We start from the raw sequence: 24,343 nt of genomic DNA on the forward strand, positions 1-24,343 counted from the left end.
ACCGCAATAGGAAGTCAAGCCACACCATCAACGTCCAGGTGATTTGCAATGCAAAGTACGTTATCACAGACCTTGTAGCTAAATTCCCTGGAAGTACACATGACTCCTATATATTTCAGAACAGCGGCATCTATGAACGGCTGTCAGCAGGGGAATTTGGCGAAGGATACCTCCTAGGTAAGACAGAGTCTGCGACAGCATTCACACATATTGCAGTGAGACTTACAAGTATACATGTGACTAATGTACTCCCATTTCCCTTTTAGGAGACAGTGCATATGCCCTACGTTCTTTTATTCTCACTCCCTACCTCAACCCCTCCACACCCAGCCAAAGGAGGTATAACCGGGCACATAAAAGTACAAGGAATGTGGTTGAACGGACATTTGGCATCTGGAAGAGCCGATTTAGATGCCTTCACAAGAGTGGAGGCGCAAGGCAGTATACCCCCATAACATGCTGCAAAATCATAGCTGCCTGTGCCATGTTGCACAACTTGGCTGTCAAAAAGGGTACAGAGGTGGAGTTGGAGGAGTACGAGGACTATGATGACGACAATGCCGTGCCTGACATACAACCTGCTGGAGTCACAACACCAAGTGATGGGAGATACAGGCGTGACGAAATAACAGCCAACTATTTCTGAGTAAGTAATGACACACAGACAGGTTGTGAATGGTAGTAAAGTATTTATCTGTTGGCACGAACTTACAGCACTTAGGTGCAACAAATTAACATGTACAAAGGTGGGGACAACATGTCCAGGGTTACTTCACCCAAACTTTTAAAGTCACTTTCTCTGCCGCTTCCCAGACACACTGGGAGTATCCCCACTGCCTTCCTCCAGGCTTGAAGGCTCAGCTGTGCGCCTCCGGCCCCTACGAGCAGGCACCACAGCACTACCCAAGCTGCTGCGGCTACTACTGTCCTCCCCTTCAGCCACATCCAGGGCAGGATTGTGAGCAGCATTACTGATCATCATTGCCTCTAGGGCACTGGTTATTTTGGCTATGCCCCTTGTGACCTCTGCTGTATTTTGTGTCAGGCTTTCCTGCATATTGTTTCCTCTCCTGCATAGCTGTGCAGTGGCAGTGGCAAGGCGATTCAGCGCCCTGTTGGTAGCGCGGGTGTCCCTGCGCCTTGTATTCTCTATGTGGTCCATCTTGTCGCACAGCTGCGTGATAGCAGACGTAATACCAGCAACTAGGTTGTCATTTGATTTTACCATGTCCCTGCTGCAATTGGCTATATCAGTAATGCCCTTCCCCATCTCTCCTACAGTTTCATTGAGAGCACGGAATTGCCGGTGGCAGGCCTGGATGGATCTGCCCTGCATGCGCTGGATGCGCACCATGCTTCCCTCCAGCCCCCGGAAGACAGTGCCTTCTCCAGTGCCTCCTGCAGTGCTGTGCATGCGGCGACGTCTTGGCATGGTGTCTTCATCAGTGTTTGCCTGCGGTGCAGCATGAGGCATAGGTGGAGTTTGCTCAGCCTGATCTAATGCTGCCTCCATCAAGGGCAGTGTGGCCACGAGTCGCCTCCTGGCTGGTGGTGTTGCAGGTGCAGCCTGTTGCATTACTGGGGAAGTCTCCGGTGAGAATACCAATGCAGGTGATTGTGACAGGTGTGGGGAGTGTGGAAGGTCGGGGGTGAGGCCTGTCTCCTCCTCCTGTGCAATGCCACTTGTGTCCTCCTCATCTTGCGATGGTTGCTCATGGCTTGGCCCTGCCTCCTCACTCTCCTCCCTCGCTGCTGCAGTCCCTGGTGTCGATGTGCCTTGCTTGGCTGATGGTGCCCCTAGGTGTAAATAAGCGTATGTACATTGATTGTTACTGTGTCACAGTGACTATAAATAAATCTTTACACATTTAACTTTCATGATTCTGCAATACTTTCACTGCCTTGCTGATGTCTGTTCAGTTATACATGGTCTAATATTGGCAGACTACATTTCCCATTATGCATTGCTCCTGTATAGTGCTAGCAGTACTGGACTGGGCTTGGCCTGTGCTCAGAGGTTTAAGGGATGCTGCTTGGTATGGGGTGTTGTGCTGCGCATGCATCTTACCTTTTGATTTGGCTCGGGCTGAGCTGTCCACTGCTCCCAGTCCCACCACACTGTCTGGCTCGATGGTAGACGCCACCAACTCCTCCAGCTCAGTCAGGGGGGGTGCTGGATTCCTGCCTCCTCCAGTGACACCAGCCTGTTTATGCAGCTCTGCAAGCTTCCTCTTGGTTTGGCTCCTGAGGTCATAGAATCTCTTCTTTAAATCCTCCATGCTCCTGCTGGTGACTCCCACTGCATTTACCCTTTCCACTATGTGCAGCCACAGCTTTCGCTTAGCTGACTCAGCCATGGTGAGGGAGAGCTTCCCAAATAGTTGGGTGTGCACCTTGACCACCTCCTCGACTAGGAGTTCAAGCTCAGTGTTGCTGAACTTAATTTTTCTCTTTCTCTCACTGCTGCTTGACATTATTCCTGGGTTTTCAACACAAACAACTCTCTCCCTGCTCCTCTCTCTGTGTGCTCTGCTCTGCCTGTCTCCAGAACTTTCTAATGAGTTGCACCTGGCTGGGCAGGCACTTCCTGGGAGGAAGGGGGAGGGTGGTTGCACCTGATTGGCTGTTGTGTTCAGTTTCACTTTTGTTTGCTGCACGTTTGTTTGTAATACCGATCGGTATTTACCGATCGGTATTACCGATCGGTATTACCGATCGGTATTACAGATCGGTATTACAGATCGGTATTTCCAATGCATTCCTATGGGACTTTTGGCCCATAGGAATGCATTGGAAATACCGATCTGTAATACCGATCGGTATTTACCGATCGGTAATACCGATCGGTATTACAGATCGGTATTACAGATCGGTATTTCCAATGCATTCCTATGGGACTTTTGGCCCATAGGAATGCATTGGAAATACCGATCTGTAATACCGATCGGTATTTACCGATCGGTAATACCGATCGGTAAATACAGATCACCCGTTACCGATTTTTACCGATTCGGTATATTTTTCCGATTTTTTACCTACATATCATTTTCCGATTTTTAAATACCGAATCTGTAAAAATCGGTAAAATTCGGTATTTAAAAATCGGTAAAATGGATTTACCTACATCGGGCCCATTGTCTTTTAAAACTTAGTCTAAACACGAGCAACAATTTGTCATTCACAACAAACTCTTTTTTTTTACACACATTAACAATATTTTTTAGCATCACGTTAAGTCACGTAGGGCCATATGCAGGTAATACATGTTTTGTGATTCTCAAATTGCGATTTTTTGTGAATCGCAATTAGAGAATTACAAAACGCAAAGTAGGTAGGATTAGCAAAATATTTTGCGATTCCCACCTATTCCTTATTTGTGAATCGCAAATTGAGATTCACAAATACGAAATACCTTCCCATTCATTCCTATGGGCTAGAAGGCCCATAGGAATGAATGGGAAGACATTCTCAATTTACGATTCTCAATTAGAGAATCGCAAATTAAGAATGCAATTTCAAGGTTGCAAGGGTGTGAACAGGACACCCTTTTGCACCCCTGAAATAAAACATGTGAGCACATGTGGTGCACATACATGCGCTAAGGGCATGTATGTGCGACATTGCACTTCAAAAAATGCAAAGAAGTGCATTTTTCAAAGAAATCGCAAATTAGCACCAACATGAAGTTGGTGGTATTTGCAATTTCTTAGGCCAAAATCGCACAATTTGGGTGCTACCTACATTGTGTTTAAGGAATCGCAATTTGGGATTCCTTAAATGCATTCGCACAATAAGGAATCGCACATTTTATGCGTGTGGGTTTTTGTGCGCTGCATAGCACACTGCCCAAATTGCAATCGCAAACGCAGAAATTCTGCGAATTTCTACATTTGCGATCGCAATTGGGCTACCTACATATGGCCCGTACTCCTTTACTTTGACCAGGAAAGGCCATTTCCCCTGTTTGGACGATCCAAATTGCCGCCTTTGTTGTTATATTTTGGAGATTCAGATATTTTTCTGTCTTAAGAATTTATTTTCCATTTTCTATGACTAATCATCGTGTTGATAATTAGAATTCACTTTTCAGTACCTGACAGAAATAAAACACGGGGAGACAGAATGTAAAGTGAATTTAAATAATTTCCCTCAGTGTCTCTAGGTAATGTAGCAGATTCTCTCCGGAGAAAGCAATTGGCTACACATGGGGGATCATTTGATAGACTGCTATCAAAATGAATTAGAAAGTTAATTTTCACGCTGAAGCTGAAAGAGAGCGCATGGATAGCTATGAATGCCCTTTCAAATTGGGTGCATTTCCATTATTTTAGTGTTTCTGGTTATGAATGTATCACTGATAGGCGGCTACACTTACATGTGGTCCTATTTAGAGATGCACAGACCAAAACATTAAAGTACATATTGCAGTAATCACAAGTCACAGGTTTTTGGATTGTAATTTTCTGCTAAAATGATGTTAAGGGTTTATTTTGAAACACATTATAATTCGAAAAACAAACCATATACAGTACCTGACCAGTTATTAGTCTCGTGAACAACATACCCATTGACACTGAATATCAAAAGACTAGTAGGTCTCAAAAATTGAAACTGTTCAGTCCTCAACCTATTGCAAACAAAATATTTACCATCCGACCAATTAAATCACAGTCAGAAAGCCCTCCGGAAGCATAGGTTTCCTGTGAAAAATGGCTCATTTGCCCCTGCCAGGGATACACATAAAGGTACCTGACAAGCAGAAATATTGTTGTTGATAATCGTAGCCACAACTGTGTACATTTATGCAGCTGTAAACTCTATCCAAGGGGTAGGGAGTTGGAATTCTATTGCGAACTTTGCCTTGAGAGTTTGTGAACATTCACTGACTTGCAACATTTACAAATACATCTCAGGCCTTTCCCACCTGGAAATGGCCGAATATATAATTGTGCTGGAGTAACTCTCCTCATAGGGTGGAAAGGGGAAATGAACACAGCCAGGCTTTGTGCTGATAGCAAAGAAGAGGCTTTTCCATTGTTAAAAATGATTTCTTTTGGAAAAAACAAAAAACAAATGTACATTTCTAAACTGGGCTGCTGATGAGGAGATAGCAGATGGTACATTATATTTGTAGTACTGCACCGAGAAAGCTGTGATTTGCACAATTTTCTAGACATGCTGTTGTGAATATCTATGAATTTCCAAAAGTTGGTTCGTTTACACCTGTGCAGTCACATATGTCTATGGCATTCGATGTACAACAGTTTTTGTGACTCAACTCATGGACTTTGCAAAGACAATCATCTAGTTGTGCACCTACAAATCTTGCGGGTTGTAGAGCAGCTAGGGTGAAAGGAATTGCGCTCCTTGGTGCCCTATGCGTCTACTAATGGAATCTGCACGTGTTTATGATCTCCCACCTAAAGTAATCATATGCCACTGACATCAGCGTTGTGCTTCAGTTATGACTCAGAAGAATATTATATACTTCCAGGGGCTTTGGGGTGTTCTGGTATTAAGAGGCTAAGGGATGGATGCACAACCCTTACATTTTGCGACTCGCAAATTTGCGCCTCTTTGCGACACTCAATTTGGAACTCGCCGAATGCATTTTACAACAGTGTTTCAGACACTGTTAGCAATTCCAAATGGGGTCGCAAATGGCCTTACTCAATAATATTCATATTATTGCGACCCTGTTAGGGATGGCCTGCTGGGCTCAGCAGACCACCATGTCTGTGACTGATTTTTAAATAAAGCAGTGCTTTTTTTAAATGATGTCTGTTTTCCTTAAACCAAACCTTCTATGCGATTATGAACCCATGGAAGGCCACTTTACATGGCTCTGAGTGGCTCCATAAATCTGGAGTGAGGCAATGCAGGACAAATCGCTGGGTTGTCCTACGCTGCCCTGGAAAGGTATTTAATGGCCATTGTGTGGGTGTTCCCATGCAACTTCCAAGGTTATTGATGCATTCCCAATTTACCAGAACTGCTAGACCTGGGAATGCGTAACAAGGAGAAATATCTTTATTTCTTCATGTTACTTCCTCTTTCGAGTGTGCTGCATTCTGTATTACAAAGGAATTGTTCAGGAAGGTATCCTTTCGTGCACAAAAACTACCCTGCATGTAACACAGGCACCAATGCAACATGGTACATGGTGCTGCATTAGTGTTAGGCTCTTGAAAGGTGCCAGCACAGGGCAAAAGGCAGGAATTCACTGCATTGCCTTAAATACAGCACATTCCTGCCCTTTCTCTGTCATGCAGTGCAGCACAGCAAGGCGACTTGCTGTGCTGCACTGCATGACATTCTGGCAAATAGGCCCCTAGATGCCTTGAATCAACAATGTGTCACCTTTCTAATATACACTAAGGAGTTCATTCAGTTCACTATAAGTTAGAATTGTTTACACCCCATCCTACTAAGAGGTTGGGTAACTGCAGAGTATCAACTAGTTCAGCCTGTGATGGTTCTCCTCATAAAACATTTTCACCTGGTAACCAGTCCACCACAGGGATGCAAATTTGATTGCCACCATACCCTTTTCAGAAAAAGGCGACAGTCACCAGATTTCATTGACGAGGACCACTATTCAAACCGTGGTGGCAAGGACATAAAAAAGTGACCCCAACACGCAGAGAAATATTTCCCTGCAAGTCAGGTCAATTGCTTTTTTGTTTTGGAAAAACATGGCAAACTCTGTTGCATTCAAAACATCTGCCACACAGGTGTTTGCTATCAAGGCAGTTAGATCCCTACTAGGCAGCTGGAATCTTACAATGAGGTGGGTGCTCCTCCACCAGGGGAATGTGAGCCATTGCCTGCACTTGTAGGTTACCCATCAAGATTGAGATGAGTCTGTCCTACATGCCCACATGCTGTGTTTCCAGTTTATTGTTTTTTTAATGCTTATAGATGTGCTGGGGGTAATGTTCGTTCTATGGCCCAAATTATGAGTTGTTTGGAATGACACTCTGCTCAGTCATCAAAGGGCCAATGTTCATTTAAAGGGATTTACCAGGTATAGGAACAACTGACCCAATTTTACCAGCCTGATAATCTGACTGGCAAAATCACTTAGGAAATGGGCTGCACTTCTCCAGCCCTGACCCTCCCCAATGGCATATAATACTCGCTTCCATCACACAACCATCTCCCACCTACACCTTCTTTGCCATCTTTCTTCCTCCCCTGCTCAGAGTAAAGGGTAAATGTGGATGATAATCACTGTGGAAAAGCGCGGAGACACGCTTCTTAGCGTACCAGGCGCTTTATAAATTTCCCTTTATTATTTATTATTAATACCATGCAGAAATCTACCCGAAAAAAAGTGATCCGCACATTTATTCAGATAAATGTGTGTCTATATGCATATATTTAGTATATTAGCTAATCAGAGGTCAACTATGGATAATAGCTCAAAGAAAAGCTGAACTTTCCCTTTCATGTTTTACAAGGCACAGCAGCACTCATCATGCTGTGATGGATAACCTGCAGACCAAATCCAATGCTTATGATCTCATCCTTGATGCGACAGATGCAATTACAAATGCAGTGATCTTAAGGGTGAGATTAAATATCACATCACCATTTACATTTTCAATTAGATGACTATAGATATAGTATTATATTTTGCTTTAATTCACCTAGGTGGAAGCAGTGATGCCTTCATTCTAAGTTACACTGGAGGTTACCAACATGCTAAATTTAGCAATTGTCAGGTGGCTGATACTTTCATACAATAAAGAGAAAAGTTGCATTTTGTATAAATTCTCTCTAAGAAACATGGCTAGTGCTGGGCCAGGAGCGTAGTTATCAAAAACCCAAGGGGAAACCTGGGAACCTTTAAGGACTTGAGCAAGAGAACATTGGTCCCTATAACATCAATCTGAAACAATACTTTTCAGCAAATGGTAGTGTGATACACGTGTGCTAAATTTGATAATTGTGTGTATTATATAATAAAGAAAAAGACAGCCTTTTCATTTATAATACACAATATTAGAGGTCTGTGACAAAGCTAACAATGTTTTGATCCCTTTGAAAGTGTGGGATTCTCATCAGGACTCTTTGACATATTGAGCCAATGAGAGAGCTGGAATTAACAGACGAAATGAGAAGACTGAATACAGGATTATAAGGGCACAATAAAACTTACAAATAATTTGTTACTTGCAGCCATTGGATATCAGAGTCACTATGAGGCAGAAAATAAAATTCATGTTATGTGAATATGATTTGGGAAGTGTGTAAAATGATTTAGCATTAAAAGGAAGGAAGTGCAAACTGCTTTATTTTGCTCTGTACTCGACACTATAATGGGTTCCCCTTTGCCTCAAGGCCTTTGCTCATCCAACAGCACATGTGTTTCAATAATCTGAATTATCTGGCATTGTCTGGTCAGAAACCACAGCTCTAAGAGTCCAAGCTGGACAAAGTGCTTCTGCATTTTGACTTCCCTAGAATGCAGCTACCTGCTGCTTTTGCAAGCTTTTGAAATCACATCAGCCAATTTCCCAAACCATTTTTTACGTGAGTCTTATTTTTTTATCTGGTTGTTGCCAAATGTGCATGTAATACTGATGGCTAAAAAGACAGTCCAATGTGTGTGACTGCCGTATGAATATGGACCCTAATCTTCTACTAGACCTTTTTTCTACCCTTTATAATGGTCCCACGTGTGAAAAACCAGGGCTTTTTGCAGGGTCCCTCAACCATTTTCCCCCATTTTTAATACTAAATGCAGGTTTTCTGATTCTGAATGTGTCCTCGGCTCTGCTAACCAGACCCATGGCCTGTACTCTGTTTAAATGTACATGGCAATTAGGTATAATTACAATTGGTGCTGAAAACCTACCTATAAGCTCCTGATATATGGTAGGGCATGTAGGTTTAGAGTCCTAGTAGTTATAATGCACTTGACTGTGCACTGCTTTGGTGCCTGCTGTCATTTTAAAAGCTAGCCCTGCCTTGCAGGCTGCTTTGTAACTTTTAAAATAGACGTATGCAAATTCAAGTTTGAAATTAAAGGCACTTCCAAAGTGGTAAATTACTTTATTTTGTAGATATAATCCCCTCCAAAGGTCTCCACTAGGTGCCTCAGGAGTAGGGTGCCTTGTACCTATAAGCAGGGACATTATAAAATATCTTTTATATGCCCTGGTGAAGGCTAATTTTGTTTTTCCCCACTGTAATGTGTTGGCTTCATAGGCTAAATTTAATAAAGTATAACTATTGATATGACTGAGCTAAAAATATAATTCAAGACTTTAAAAAAAAAGTTATGATACATCCAACAACTGGTCTTTGTTAGATGGGTAATAACTATTGCAGAAAAATGTTATATAACTTTCTTTTCTGTGAGCCAAAACCCAGCCTTCCAGCTGCCCTCTCCTGGTTGCCAGCCACAGCCATTCTGGGCAGACCTATCTTAATGAGGTGTGAAGTGGCCTGCTAGAGAGACAAAGGATTTCCTGTGGGAGGAGAACTGAAACTGCAAAAGTAAAAGGCAGGATGGGGTGGAGTAGCCAAGCTGGTCTTCAAAGAGGGAATGACACTTTAGGACAGCACAGGCTCAACCCACATCCTGCACTCCCAACAGGAGCCCCAGTAATTAGATTAGGGAAGGGGCTAGAAGGGGAGTGTTAGCCTATTGGCTAGAGGTGCCCTCAGCTTGACGCCCAGGAACACTGAATAAGTATGGAAGAGCTGCATGGCAATTCAGATTTACTGCCCAAAGCAGCAATGGAGAAGAAGGGCTGCCCTACTGGAACCCTGATCTGCACCCAAAGGATTGCACTCACAAGGATTGCACCTGCTGCCCAATCTGCAACTGCATTCCTAAAGAATTTGCCTGGCTTCACAAGGATTAAGGAATGGACTAACTGAAAGCTACAGCTTAACAGAGCTCAACTGCACCATCTCCATCATGAAGTCCCCAGCCTCCAGTTCATCTGGTGGATGTATAAGGATTAGGCCAGGTAGATTGTCCCAACATTCGAAGCACCATCTCAGAGCTTCTAGACACTTGGATTATGGTTTTGGACAGTTTGAACCCACAAGACAAACTTTAGGAAGACGTTTCAGACATTTAGAGCAATTTTAGTAAAAAGCTCCATAAGATGACCAGGTGCATAGTTGGAGTTGTAGTCCCAGACCCCAACAGGTAAACCAGAGCATCCAAACCCTTGGCTGATGCTGTGGACCACTTTCCTGCATCAAGAAACACTTCTGGGAGTAAGTGTAAAGAACTCTTGACTTTGTCCTGGTCAAGCACACCCTTTTTTAAATCCTTAGAGTGCTATTTGCTTCTTGGTCAAGCACACCCTTTTTTAAATCCTTAGAGTGCTATTTGCTTCTAAGTGCTAGTTTTACTTTTAATTTTACAAATTCAAGTCTCTGATTCCTTACATTGGATTTTTGTAATTTTTGTTGCATATTTGTTCATACAAATATAGCCTATTATGATACATTGGTGTTAGGTTTTTATTGTACATAGTGTCTTATTTATTTTATTGGTGTTTTTAAATGTGTTACACACCTGACTCAAAAGTTAAGCCTGCCTGCTCTTTGCCAGGTTCCAAGGGTTGAGAAAGGGAATCATTCATGGAAACCTTGACTTAACCTTTTATTGTGTTTGTGGCATTCTTACTAGTGGTAAGTCCCTTCTTATCACTACTAATAAACCACACTCCAACAACATGCCAGAGGCGTGTCTTAGCCAATATTGTTAGGGGTGTGTGGTCTGACATTTGCCAACAAGCACTGTGATGTACCCAACTCAGAAGGACATGGGTGTGCCTGTGATTTGAAGCAGTACTGGAAAAGAGTAGGAGGAGCCTGATTCTAGTTGAGGCAGCTAGGTTTGAGTTAAATTTAGATGGGCCCCTCCTTTCACCTATGTATCAAGAAAGTGTACCGGCACAAGGAAGTGATTGTGAGGAAGGGACTGCACCAACTTCTCACAAGTCCTATAAGGGTGTCCTTAATGTGTCTCTGAAAAATAACTGAGTGGTGTTCCACCCCTTAGAAGCCCCTGGCAGTTACTAGCCCAAATCATTGACAGTGTAAATGCAATGGCAGCAGGGAATGACCTGTGCAGGTGGAAAGTTCTGCATTTCCATTTTTATTTTTTTCAGAACTTTACTTGCCCTTTGAATGTTTGTTCCTTGTTGCTAGGTGCAGATGATATTTCTGTTAAACATGCGTATTCTCACAAAAGATTTGATTTAGGCTTGTTATGCAAAATCTCCTAAATTATGCCACTTTGCATGTTGCATTAAAAAAAATAGCACGATTGCACAGAAACAATAAAAAAGGCCAGTATTCGAACAGTTGTTGTTTGCAACCCTTTTTTCAGTTTAAAAAAAAAGAAAAAATTTGCTTTTGCGTCCAAAATGAACATGAGGGTGCATTTTGTGCTCAAAGAATGTGCCAAATGACAGTTTCGCTTTTCGTATTGTTAGGTGTAATTTAACGTAGTTACTCAAAAACAAATTGCACAAATTGAACACACCCCTAGATGTACCCAGTCGCAAAACGTGCAGTTATTCTGCTAAAACCCTAATTGCTTCATTCTTGCATGAGCTAGGCTGAAAGCCTGAACCTTCTCACATTTTACCAGCCTAGCGCGCAACACATACTTACTTGCTCAATCGTATTCTCGACCATTTTGCTCAACATTTTTCAGCTCATTAGCTGCCAGATAAAGCAGCAAGAAGGTAGAGTAGTCAATTTCACAGACTTAAAGACTAGCATTTCAGAGATGTTGCTGGATTGACAGTGCTTCATTTTCTTTGCCCTTTAATGATACCCATTAACGTTAGTTTTGAAAATCGAAAACAGACCAGTTGTTGGACCGAGCAGCAGAAACACACTTGTTGTGTCCTAGCAGACACAGGCTAGGGTTAAACTTGTAAGCCTACACTAAACACCCACCCACCACTGATGTCACGACATCACGTGACACAGTTAATAAAAAGAGCCGAGCGCTCGTGCTCGTGGCTCACTAACCACCTATCCCTCTGGTGTCTGTGTCGCAGTTAGTACCAGCATGTGGGCCTAGGCCCACACGACATAACATTGGCGAGGAGGAGTGGTTGTAGCCCCACGTGACGCAGCCACTGATGAAAGGGGGGAGAAGGCTGCCCGTGTGAAGGGCACCCCCGGACGAGGTGGCGCCGACCGCCGAAAGGCCCGAGGGGTGTGTGCCTAGCCCCGGGCCTAGCCGTTGACGAAAAGCGGACCGGCCAGAGCCCACCTGCACCGGCCACAACTGTGCCCCAAGCGGACCGATCGGAGCCCACCCGAGTCGGCCGCAGCAGCAGCGACCCCCACCGGAGCGGAGTGCTGGCCGGGCGGAGCCCACTCGCCACGGCCGCAGGAGGAGAATAGGCCCGTCGGCCGGAAGTGAGCCGGAGGGCTGTGAATGGCCCCGGGGAGCCGCGCATGCCAGGAGCGACCCCCCTCTCATGACTGCAGATCCGTGGTGCCCACCTGCATGGCCATGGTGCCTTGCCGCGTGCAATGCGGCCGAAAATAAACTTTAAATAAAGCAGCGCCAGCGGAGCCCACCCGCGGCCTGCTAGCAGCGACCCAGAGCCCCGCCGCGCAGCGTGTGACCGGAGCTGCTGCGGCGGTGGACTGAATGCACATGCGGCGTGAGAAGTGCCGCAGGGCGCTGTGTGGAGGAGGAGGGGTGAAAGCGGCAGAAGACAAGACCAGCAGAGCCCACCCGCAGCCTGCCTGTAAGTGGCCCCCGTCCCCGCCGCGCAGCGTGGGGAAGTGAGGCTGCAGCGGCGGGGGAATAAACTTCAAAGGCAAGCACCCGCAGGGTGTGAAGAGCTGCGGGCGCCGACGTTGAAGCGGAGCCCACCCGCTGCCTCGCCCGATCGAACATAGCCCCCAGCCCCCCCCTGCCCGCGTGCGAAGGGACTGAGGCTGCCGCGGGCAGCGAGTGGGAGAAGAAAGAAAAAATGCGGCGTGAGCGCCCGCAGCGTGGGAGGAGCTGCTGGACGCTAAAACAGAAGCGGAGCCCACCCGCAATTTGAAGCCTGCAGCCCAAGCCCCCACCTGTGCAAAGAGCCGCCCAGGAACGCTAAGTGACCGGCAGCGTGTGGAGAGCTAACGGCGCTGACAAACACTCGTGGGACACCAACAGTGCAGCCTCACCCCCCATCACACCATAGACATTCGTGTGCCTCACTCCCCCCATGTTTAAAAAAACAAACAAACATGGGAAGAAAGTCACCAAGAGTAGGAAGCTGCTGCAGAAGGAAATCCAGCCTACACTGCCATCTAGTGGTCACTGGGTGGTACTGCACCAAAAAGAAGCACAGAAGAAGCAAACAAGCATTGGACAAACCAAGGAAGGTCTCCAAAGTAAAACAGACCTGCAGCAATCACAGCCTGGTATAGATCCAATCAGCAAACAAGCACAAGACAGCACAAGGGAAAGCCTACAAGGAGAACAAGCCTGCAGCGACGCGGACAAAGCTGGAGACCCATCATCACTACTGAAGTGACGCCTGTGGCCACAGGTGCTCACCGCAAACGCAGGAGAGACAACAACCTCACGCTGGACGGCGAGGGAGAGTCAAGACGTATACCGCAAGCAGCAAGTTACAAAGGCAACCGATGGAAGAGTGCAAGTGTACCCCGGACGCGGACAGTACAGTACAGCGCCTAACAGAGGAAGCCACACCCAAAGCACCAGAAGACGTGCGAGGCAAGTACCCAAGTGTGAAGAAGAAAAGTGTGATACACACGTGGAAGAGCGACAACGCCAAAGAATCTATTGAACCGCAAGGAACAAAGCTACACTGAAGATGTACCACGACGGTACCAAGTGAAGCAAGAAATTGCCACTGCAATGCACGCTGACGTGCAACGGAAGAGTAACGCAAAGTTACCCCGCAGCCAAAAGGAGGCGAAGCAACCAAGCACGGTCAACGCCCCAAGAAGCTAAAGAGCCTTACCGGAAGCGTGCACGAGAAGTGCACCCACCGGAGAAGGTCCATGGAGCGGTGAAGTAACCCTCCGGAAACAGCAGAGCACACGAAGAGCGCAGGCGAAACTGCGCCAACGCAAAAGCACTGCAGCAGAACAAATAGCTATCCCAACAATCGCGGATAGCGAGAAGACTCACGAAGAGAAAGCTGTCCACCTCATCTGGTAGCAAAGAAGATCGCCCAAGAAAAAAAGGATGATCCGAGAAGCCAGAGGGGCGCTCAAACAAAAGCCGATCACCCAGATGGTCGCCCGAGAAGGAAGAAGAAGAAAATCGACCTGCCAACAGGTCGCCGGAATGCTGACCCGCCATAAAGGCGCAGCGAAGGTATTCTGCCAAGAAGTCAGGATGAATATGTCCTGCCAGAAGACGTCCGTGAACTGAGAGATCAGAAGACCCGGAGGGACGGACGTAACACCAACAATAACTAGTAGTAATAGGAGGCAAGAGAGAAGATCGTAATGACCGGTCCAGTCACCGAAGAAAGGAGAGAAGATAGTGTCCTAAAGACAAGACAAGACCAGACGGAAACAGGCGGAGTGCACGCTGCTTGAAGAAGCCTGGTGAGCAAGACAAAGTAAGAAAGGTGACCGCACCATGTTGTGAAAAGAAAAGAAATGAAGTAAGAAGTCATGTGGCACGACGCCATCAGGAACATCTGGAAAAGGTGAAGAAAGGTGTAACAAGTCCACACACCTACAAGAAGAAGAAGAGGTGACACACCACAACATCGTGTAGAGTGACCCGCACGTCCAGGAGATCACTGATGGCACGAAGAACAGAACAGGCACCTATTCACAAGACCCCGACGACCCGTGGACTACAGGAGAGCACAGGCCGGACGATTGGCAACACCCACCTTTGGGATCGAGCGGAAATCTGGAGGCGGAGGGAGCTCAGATGGCCTGAACAAGGAGAACTGACCAATCCACACCAGCCCGTTGAGATCCAGGGGGCAAAGGCCTCAGGGACACCGGTGGCAGAGGGTCCCGACACGAGAGATGAATCCATCGCCGTCTAACCTGCACGTCCCAGGAAGAAGAGGAACTTGAACGCAAAGGCAGGAGTCAATAACTACCCTTCAGGTGGAGCTACGGACTTTGTGAGGTAGTACCCTCATCGTCTCCTCCATTCACACGCAGACTGTGGAGTTGGAGCAACGCTGTGGAAGAATACCTGGGCCAGTGGAAACCTGATGAAAAGGGCCTCCGGGACATCTCGTGGCAGGAGAACACCCAAGAGAGGGGCGTCCTAGTGAGAAGAATGTCCTTCAAACACTCCATCCTTTGTAATGTAAAGCCAAGCTGCCTACAGTGAAGAAACCGACGGACCAGTAGAAGGCAACATCCTTCAAGTCTAATATCTGATCATCCTGTTTGACGTCACCCTCAAAAGCAAGATCTCAGTGGACTGACCAAAACACTTCCACGGTGCAAATGCAGAAGAGCACGCCCACCGAGAACCAGGACGTCAAGCCAAGAAGAACTAAAGTTTCAGCAGCAATTTCCACCGTAGTCATCAAGCAAGCAGCTGAAGAGACTCAATGTAAATTTGTAATTAGTGTATATTTATGTACTTCCTCCCACAGATTCGGACTTTTGTCTTTCCTTAATTTTTATCAAATTTTGGGAGGAATGTTGTGTCCTAGCAGACACAGGCTAGGGTTAAACTTGCAAGCCTACACTAAACACCCACCCACCACTGATGTCACAACATCACGTGACACAGTTAATAAAAAGAGCCGAGCGCTCGTGCTCGTGGCTCACTAACCCACTATCCCTCTGCTGTCTGTGTCGCAGTTATTACCAGCATGTGGGCCTAGGCCCACACGACATAACAACACTGTCAGGGCTCGAGGCCCAACACCTCGTAAAACAAACTCTTTTTGGTTTTTGCTTTTCTTAGGTTTTTAACCGTGCACACCGAACTCACCAGTTACTGCTATTTATATTGTGAGTCATTCTGCACACTCAGATGTATGCATATATATGTAAAGAACTATCAGCTTATTGTGTGACCTACTGGATGTTCTCTATTCATACCAATTCGGTTCAAAATTAGTGAATCCTAAATTTGACTAACTAGTTGTGATTCACGAATAATTTGCAGATCATTCAAAATCTGCAGACGGTCGCAGGACAACACATTGCAAATTATGAATTGGGAGCAAGTGGGAATACACCATATAAAAGCAGCCCAAAAATGCACACTTACAGAATGGAATCCTTGTATGCTGTGGTGAAGAGAATACATATTTGGGGAACTACACAAAGGCAATGGAGAAAGGAAAGATTGCATAAGCTGCATTTCACAACTTCGTACAGCTCCTGCTGTATTGTAGTTACCAGATCATAATGTAACACTGTTATCTACACTACATACCTATATTGCCTTTGCAAATTCACAGATGTAAGCTGTAGCATACTAGGTGGAAATATTACTACAGAACCCAATTCACACAAGAAACCATACAGGCGACACTTTTGAGAAAATCCCTAATTTTGCATGGTCACGCTCATTTTCTATTGATGACGTTTGAACTCCGAACATTTGGCTACTAATGTCAAGTATCAAATGCATGTTCCCCATCTTCGAATACATGATAAAATATACAGCAAAACTACATTTTAAAAGGTTAGACATGGCATATGCATGGTTCCAGATGTCACACTATAATAAGTATCCAATAGGACCAAGGAAAAAGATTACTAACTATCAAACGTGTTTTTAAGAAACCACAGACAGTTTTTCTCTTGGTTTGAAAAAAAGTGTACTCAAGAGTATAAGCTCTTTTTTCAGAAATGTAGTCAATCATTTTGATTCAAAAAGGTAAACTTACACATTTGTGTAAATGTATTCTATTTCAGTATTCACAAAACTGCAATTAGGACATGCTTACCTAATTATGTGCAGAGTTCTCCTTCCAGAGTTTGTAATCTCTGCTCTTGTAAACTTACTACTACATTTCAGTTTTAAGAATACTGAAAAAGGACAGTCCGAACCTTGTTTTATCTCAAAGTTCTCTGCTCTGACTGTGGAGTATCTGCACTCATAAACTTACTACGAAATTGCAGTTTTGTGAATACTGAGAAATAGTAAACCTACACAAATGTGTAAGTTTACCTTAGTGAACGAGGCCCAGATTGGTAGGAGTAAAACACAGGTCTAAGAGAATCTAAGCTCAAACCCTGGTAGCTACTGCACAAGCAGCAATTAATTCCCTAAAGTAATAGTTCTTGACCTTTTTGACTTCTCTGCACCTTAATTTAATCATTATAGGAATGAGGGGGCTCCCACCGAGTCATTACTGGAAGCAGGTGACCCCGACCTAAGCATTTTCACTGATTTGAACCACAAAACATTAAACAAAAGATTCAGAAACAGGCATTCATCAAACAGTTAGGCAAGGCTAGATACATATACTGTGATATGTTGCTGAACCTGATTTCAGCGTGGTGAAGAGAAGATCCAATTGGCACAATCCTGTTTATCCTATCGGTGGAAGGTGAACCTCTCAACCATGTATCAGTCCTTTGGATGTCACACGTTTCTGAAACTCATGGGAAAGGTCCTCTTGGCCACCCCTCTTACCCATCAGGTCCTCAGGGCAGATGACAAGACGCCAGGTCCGTCTCTAGCAATGACTCCTGCAGAGTCTAGTTCACAGTGATTAGTTGTGCCTTTTTGGAGAGAGGAGTCCTTCTGCTTTTGTTTCATTAGAGCAGACAATTAAGCTGGTAATCACTTAACAGTTGGAGAGTAGTTCTGGCTCCTAAGAGCTAGCAGCAGTTATGAGCTCTTTTTTTCTTGCAACAGTCTTATTTTATCTAATGTTGTCTTCCCAGGAAAGCTCTGAGGAGATGGTGGTGAGTTGCCCATCTTATCTTAAGCACTAGTAAGTTATTGGAGAATCTCCTGCACCCAATTCTGTTTACTCTGTTGATCCTCTCTCCACCTCATTTTCATCTCTTCATCTTTGATTTACTGCAAAAATAAACAAAAGTACTAACTCCAAGATGGCACTTCCCTTCCTTCATCCGGAGGATATCTGTCTTTCCCCTAGCCACTTTCCTATACTAATAAGGTGATTTGCCTTCTTTCAAAGGCAATATCCGGTTTTCCATCATGCTGGGGCTAGAGTTAGAATGTCTACTAGGGCTTATGTGGATGATCCTTCAATCCGCAATTGGCATCACCAAGTCAAAAAAGAAGTGTCAAAGCTGTCTTTTGTTGTACCAACTGTTCCAGTCCTCTCAAACATGGCTAATCTTTGTTAAGTGGTCTGTTGTTGACAACACCACTTCCAAGCCGGGTCCAGAGGCCAAGGCACTACCCTTCATAAGCAGGGTCATTTACTCCCTGCAATTAATGCATTATTGAGCCTTTTAGTGGGCCTGAAAGGCAAACTGTTATTGAATCAATTTGCAACACACTTTTAAAGTAACTTTTCTGGGACGGCCAGAGAGCCAAGCTTCTAGATACTGGCTTAAGTCAAGCTCTCTGCCCTAGTGGAAAAAAATCCTTAAGCATCTGACACTAGCACTGACCTACTACTCATCTATCACTAATCTGCATATTACCTTCTTCCGATCAATTTGGTGACAAGTGATCTGGCAGAAGCATGAGAACAAATGGAGGAATTGAGAGGAAATCGTACGGTTGAGCTGCAATGGTGCCTAGGCCTGTTCTGCAGTGGCCATGCCCGAAGTGGGAGGGCCTGCAAGACTAGACAGGAAATAAAGGCCCAACCGCATTGGAGGAAAACAGCAGAATGGAAGCTGTCACTTTACCTAGCAACTGACAGCTTACATTCTGTGATAGAGTAAGGGGGGAACAAGCTTAGGGATCCTGTGTGGAGGCGCATGGATCCCGGAGGTGGGAGGGCATAATATCAACAAAAAGAAGGAAGGTAGCTAAAGATTGGAAGTAGGAAGCAACATTTCTGCTGCCCCCTGCATATCTCTGAGAGTGAAAGGAAAACCAAATTCATTTAGAAATTCAATGGAGAGACAGGAGACCAACAAATAATTTGCCTGGGGGAATAATTAATGTAAGAAATGTGGTTGTTGATTGACTGAAGTGTTAGCCCTAGACAAGCAGCAGCGAAAATACTTGTCAGGGTAAGGCACAAGCAACCACCAAATAAACCTGTGCTCACCTCCTTGGTAGCTTGTCACAGAGCAGGCAGGTTTAACTCAGAAACAATGTGAGAAGTATTTGTTCAGCACTTCAAACAGTTACAAACGCAGCACAAAAGGAGCCCACAGCAGATTTATAAAATCATTGGGGCACCACAAGGACAATATGCAGATTGTGTAATCCCTAGCAAGGGTATATGGGGTACTGCTTCTCAGCAAGGCTTTTTCTTTTTATGAGACCCTACTGCGCTTTCTTAATTTTTATTAGGTTGAGTCGGTTGTCACTGCCCCTTTTATGGAGAACCGAACCTTTGGAGAAGTTTGCAAAGAGTGGCAAGCCCACTCCCACGCTTCCTAGTTAGCTTTCCTTCCCACTGACACACTCTGTGCTGGCATTGGAGCTGACATGTTTCTTCTTCTCTTGACCCTGGGGAGTAGCTAATTGGTGTGCCCATCCCCTCCACATCTCTGCAACAGAAAGCCTTAGAGGCAACAGGCCTGAGTCTTGCTCCCTGGGCCCTGGTCTGCCCCTGGAACTTCCCCTCTCTACCTTCAGTCCTGGGAGATGTGGTCCCTTCGGACAATGTTGAATATGCCTTGTCCAGGGGGTATAGGGTCCCAATGCAGAGAGCAAATCTGGGGGGGGGGTAATCATAACAAGGTCCCCTTCCAGGGGGAAACAAAGGATGAAGGCTGCAGTGAGGCCCAGGACTTGGTCCCCCCCTGGGGATACTTTTAGGAAGTTGTGATGAGCCACCACATTATTTGTTTTCTGCTCAGTCCCCCCTGGGGTGGGGGGACTTTAACTTTAAATTGCGAAGGTCCTATAGGACCAATTTATTTTTTATTTATTTTTATTATTTATTTGTGGAGTTTTCTATAGCGCTGGCCAGACCCGAGGGTATCGGAGCGCTTTACAGTCGGTCTGGAGGGGGCAGTAGAAGCATAATACAGTAAAAAGACGAATAATTGTACAAATTCAAGTTTTAACAGATTTGTTTTGCTGCTGATGGGCGTCTTAGATGTAGAAACCCAGAGGTAGTTAGAGATGCAGGGTTAGTAGCTGAGGACAATTATGGAACAATACAGTAAGAAGGTGAGGAGTTCGGGTCTGCACGGTTGAGGTAGAGGGTTTTTAGGTGGATCTTGAAATCTGGAAAGGAATGGGTAGTTCTGATGTCCACTGGGATGCAGTTCCAGATTTTAGGGGCGTTGCCAGCAAAAGAGCGACTTGCGGTTTTTTGTTTCCGGGTTTTGAGGGGGATAGGTAGTAGGGTGTTTGAACTTCTGAGGTTTCTGGATTGTCCTGCTTTCTTGAGTTTGGAGGCTAAGTATTCCGGTTTTCCTGTGTGCAAAGCTTTGTGTGTAAGACAGGCCGTTCTGAAGCTGACGCGCATTTCCACTGGGAGCCATTTTAGGTCTTTGAGTGCGGGGGATATGTGGTCGAATTTCTTTGCATCTGAGACCATTCTGGCTGCTGCATTAAGGGTGGTTTTTAGAGGCGCTAGGTGGGATAGGGGTGTGCCGGTTAGGGTTGCGATTCCATAATCCAGCATGGATAGCACCAGTGCTTGAGTGGCTTGTTGGAGGTCCCTCTGCGGGATGTGAGGTTTGATCTTGTTGAGGAGTTTCAGATTGAGGAAGACGCTCTTAGCGGAGTTATTGATGTGGCTCGTCATTGATAGTTTGTGGTCAAGGGTGATTCCCAGTGATTTTACTGAGTTAGTTGGGGTAAAGCTTCCTTTGAGAGCGTCAATAGCTTTCACCCATTCAGGTATTTGGGTGTTCTCGTCCTTGTTGGTGATGAGGAGGATTTCGTTTTTTTCTTGATGATTGCGTGCTTGGTGTGCTCCTGCTGACCAATCTACATAATCTTAAGCATTTTCTTCAGGCCCCCTGTTCTCCGAACGGATATTTCTCAATGGGGACCTAATTTCAGTGTTCCCTCTGCTAGACATGTCCTCTGCCAGCACTCCTGGGTCACACTCCTGCTTGTGGGTTGTCTCCCACAGCCCCTCTACAGCATGCAATCTGTACACCCTCCCTGCTAGATTCCGTAAGGTGGAAAATCTGTAGATGTACCAGTGTCCATCTCAGTAGGAAGGGACATCAATGCATTTCCCAACATTCATGGTCCTGATTCACAAAGAGTCTCTGCACTTGGGGCAGAGGCTCCGCAGTTGTGGCAGGATCTCCACACTCATGGTGGGATCTCAGCAATAGGAAACTGCAGTGTAGAGATCCCGCCATGAGTCCAGAGACCTTGCTATGACTGCTGAGTCTCCGACTTGAGTATGGAGGCTCTTTGTGAATATCGGCACAAATGTGCAGAAAGTGACACAACAAAAATCCTACTCTCCACAGCCTTCAAAGAGCTTCCCACATAGAGTCCTTTCACCAGGCATCCGAGGCAATGGTGGCCACAAGACCAGAGCATCAGTAGTTTGGGCCACTCTCACACCAATGCCCTAGTGAAACATATATCACTAAGATGCTCTTTCCATCACAGATACCTGCTTAAAACCTCATTCACATACATCCTTCTTGTCCTAAACTCCTCTGTATACATCAACCAACACACAGACTGCACATACAAAACTGGGTGGAGACCTTGCCCTGTACCATCTTCAACATGGCCACACTCAAGTTTGTTTAGCTCCTCACCTGCCAGTTTACTAATAACTCTATTGAACAATTATTAGACCTAATCACCTACGTCTCCATCCACCCCTTCCAACTCACCTTGATCAGGGATTTCGACGGTGTGGTGATTGCATCACCAAAACCAAGAAGGAAGCCTTTGTAAGGTACTCAACACCTTAAATATAAAACACCACATGACCAACGCAACTCAATTCAAATTCAATTCAATTCAATGCAAATATTTATTAAGATTTGGAACTCATATGAGGTCCACATAAAATACATACAAATTAATTGACAAAAGCAACGCACTCAACAGGCATTTCACTCTAAATCCTCTCTGAATATCGAATGCTAGCATCAAACAGAAGTAATACATTTTTTAAAGCCATCAAATAGTGGGCCAACCCCGAAAAAGAACTGAACAAACCAACACCATCACCTGTCACGTCACATGCTCGCCTTGCAGTGGTGAGCTTAGAGAAACCTGGGTGCAAGCAAAAGCTGAACTACATATGTCTCCATAATCCCAGAATGACACATACAACCAAGAATTTTCCTCATGCCCAAAACAGTTGTTTTCCTCTATATACATATGTGCGAATAGGCAAATGCAGGTCGAGCTGTCTGGCCTGTCTACACTATTCATGACTTAGTTGCTATTAGAAATGCACCACATGGCTACTAATTTAAATTTGAATAAAATATTAAATATGATTATTCAAGTGTCTTAAATGATTTAGTGCTTCACTTAGGGCAAGGTGATTTGCTGTAATTGTGTATGCCCCTTTCTGGCCTCTGTGCAGATATATGGAGATTGGTCTGATTGGTGTTGGGATGGGGGTCTGCTCTGTTAAACAGCAGTCCTTCTTGCTGGCTTCTTTATTTGTGCGTCTGCACTTAGCCTTGCATAGCCCTCCATGTGCCACTCATTTTGTGTCTTCATTAAGACATAAAAAGATCACTCAAGCCCTAGTCACCAACAAAGTTGGACCACAGGAATATCTTCCACTCCTGGATCACCAAGCAATTCATTAGAAGCCTGCAAGTCATTCAGAACTTGGCAAACAGACACATCCTCAACCCGTAACACAGAACCCATATTATACCATACCTTAGGGAGTTCCACTGGCCCCTGATACACAAACATGCTGATTTCAAACTCCTCTCACATAAACATGTAAGGCACTACACAACTTAGGCCCCACTTACGTTAACAGTTGTATTTTCTTCCACCAACCACCCAGTTGCATCTGCTCCACAAGACTCTTACTTCCACACATCTCACACATACACAGAACCAGGCGAGGAGGTCTGGTGCTCTCTCACATCACCCCTAAAGCATGCAACAACCTCCCACTTCATATCAGAGCCTCCTTCTCTCTTCTTGAATTCTGTAAGAAGCTGATGAAAGGGCTTTTTCAATTAACCAACTTTCCATAGACAGGGTTAGGCACACACACATGCTCAGTGCCAGGATACCCTCAAGGGTGATAGTTCGCTTTACAAATAAACATAACATCAACCGATTTGCTTTTTTGTTTTTTCTGATTGTAAATCAGTGTTAATGTTGCATTGCATATGTTCTACATCCCACAACGGACATACTTATATAAGCTAATTCTAACTTTTATAAATTAGGGCCATAAAGTTGACTTCAAATAAAGTGTTGCAATTTAAGCATGTTACAGGAAGTAGCTCTTATGCTAATTAACAGAAGGATCAAAAAAAGGTGCATACATTTTGGTCTGATGTTCTAAGAACCTATTCATGATGCTGTTCAGCAGCTGAGACAGGGTTACTATGGAAACGTGTATATATTAGAAATTGCTAAATTGCACATATGGCAGCATGTACAACATTCTTGGGTCACATGCTTTCAGTTACTTATTAAACATTACAAATGAGATTTGTGAAATCTCCCATGGACCCACCAGGCCTGTTAAAGTACCTGAACAAAAGCATGATGCTTTTTTTCTGAGTGTAATTGAGTGGAATGCAATTAAAACTGAAGTTTCTAATTAATTCCCAGCCTGTGAGAAACAGTCTCAGAGATTATGATGATATTGCAGTGTAGGCATGACTATAAATATGCATGAATATTCAGTTAGTGTATGAAAATCCCAAATAATTTTCCAAGCTATTTCAAAACTCAGTCACACACTTTGGGACCCAACTTATTAGATTTAATTAATTCTTAATGTCAGTCACTCATAAACACAAAACGCACCTGTACTAAAATTAATACAGTATATAAAACAAAGCAGACCTCGTCAGTAACACATGAATATATTCTTGCTTGACACAGCATACAATTATTGCTGGGTTGTTGGAGGCTGACCAACCACCAAGATACCAGAGCAATCCTGGAAGATTTCCAATTCAAACCCCTGTCCACTGTGTCATACCTCCCATTCAGGCTGTGCCACAATCACACCTTCCTATCCCTCTTCATTGTAAACCTATACAGGTGGCGGTTCTAATGCAGATTCCAGTCGCAAATGTGGTACATTTCTAGACTTTCTGTATACGTCCTAACTTTGCCGGA

The sequence above is a fragment of the Lissotriton helveticus genome, chromosome 2_1, assembly GCF_964261635.1.
Source record: "Lissotriton helveticus chromosome 2_1, aLisHel1.1, whole genome shotgun sequence".
NCBI lineage: Eukaryota > Metazoa > Chordata > Amphibia > Caudata > Salamandridae > Lissotriton > Lissotriton helveticus.